Raw genomic sequence first — 1,709 nt, forward strand, 5'->3', positions numbered from 1 at the left:
TTCTAAATAAACTAAACAGTTTGTTCAATAATCCTTGACTCCAGTAATACTTTGTGAACGTGAAGAAAGGGTATTTTCAACGTACCCTTGGGAGAGGAATACCACATCTGGTCTGAACCCCCTCTATTGAGAGAGGCAGATCGTCGTGACCTGACAAGTCGGAGGTCTTATCACCGGTTCGCGACAGTTGTGATTATCTGTGTGAAAAAACAGGAGCTAGAGAGACCTAGGATGTAAAATGTGACAAAGTACACCCAGGTCAGAGAGCAGCTGAATTCTTCAAACCAAAATGCACGTCTCCAAGTAGTCTTTCTCCAGCTTTCTGCCAGGAAAGGGAAGCAGATACATTTTAGGACTGAGTTTTCAAATGTTGGCAGCGTTTGCAGGTTTCTGAAGAGATTAAATTAATCATATTCTGCTGAATGATTATTTTGTGCCATGGTTAGGACCAGTTCTCTTACCACCAGATGGCACCTGAGCCCTGCGAACTGGAAATCCATCTTTTCAAGTCCACGCTAATATTTTTTCTTTAAACATGCACATCTACAAGACCTGTTCTATTCTATTTACTACAAATTATTAGAGGTTTATCAAAACATGGAAACAGGCATTCACCTAAATTTGGGTATGGCTTAATGAAGTGACATCACTTAAAGCCTCTCTTATTCCTGATGTTGTTGTGTTTTATTATATCACAAAAACAACATCAGCCCTTGAAGATGAGGCCAGCTCTTTTATGTAGAGCTTAAACAGTGTACTATTATTTTTTTAACTGACCAGCACAGCCACTGCTGTGTCAGGGAAATGAGAGCTGTTAGCACCCCAGCAGAACTGGCCAGGAACTGTCCATTTCCCCAACTTTGCGTGAGGTGTCACAGGGGAAGAGCTGCTCTCCAGCAATCTCCACTTCCTTGAATGTTATTCTCTAGCTTGGAATGGGGAGAAGGAAAAAAACCATAGGAAATAAAGGAGAACGTGGCTGAGGCATCACTGCTGTTATCACAGGTATCACTACCACTGTGATGCAAAAGAGAAGCTAATGGGAGAAGAACTGCTTTTCACACCAAAGCCGCCTTTCTGTCACTACTGACTGGTTGGTTATTTTTCTGTTCTAGTTGAAATCCAGCTCCTGAGACACACCTCACAATGAAAATGGCAGACAGAAGCATATGCTTCATCACAGATTTCCCTAAAAGGCAAACCCAGATTTTCCATGCGCGGATGCTACTTCTGCATCTGCTTTTGTATAAATAGTCATAATGTCTATTAGATCTGTAAGACGCAATTTCCATGTCATTGAAGTCCATCTGGTATGACATATACTGGAAAGGAGATGACAGGCTAAATATATGTGGTTACAAGTAGGATTTTTATTTAGTTCAAATGACAGAAACGAGGTACTTTAAAACTATGTATGTAACACAAATATCTAAGATAGAAACATTTAACTAATTTCTAGAAGGATGCAAGGGCAAAAAATGATGTAAGAAAATGGAATTTAACCTTAAAACAGTAGCACCGTCACTGTCAGAGCAGTGAATGCTGCTGGCTGCCCTGGAGAGCCTGGAGCTGAGGGATCTCCAGCAGTGGGAACACAAGGCCTGCAGGTTACAGAGGATTCAGGGCTTTTTTCACCAGAAGTCCTGCCCTGAAGGGTCAGGTGCTGGAGGCCACAGGGACCTCTGACTGACTGAAACACCAACTCCTCC

The sequence above is a fragment of the Merops nubicus genome, unplaced genomic scaffold (genome assembly GCF_000691845.1).
Source record: "Merops nubicus isolate BGI_N331 unplaced genomic scaffold, ASM69184v1 scaffold54124, whole genome shotgun sequence".
Taxonomy (NCBI): Eukaryota; Metazoa; Chordata; class Aves; order Coraciiformes; family Meropidae; genus Merops; species Merops nubicus.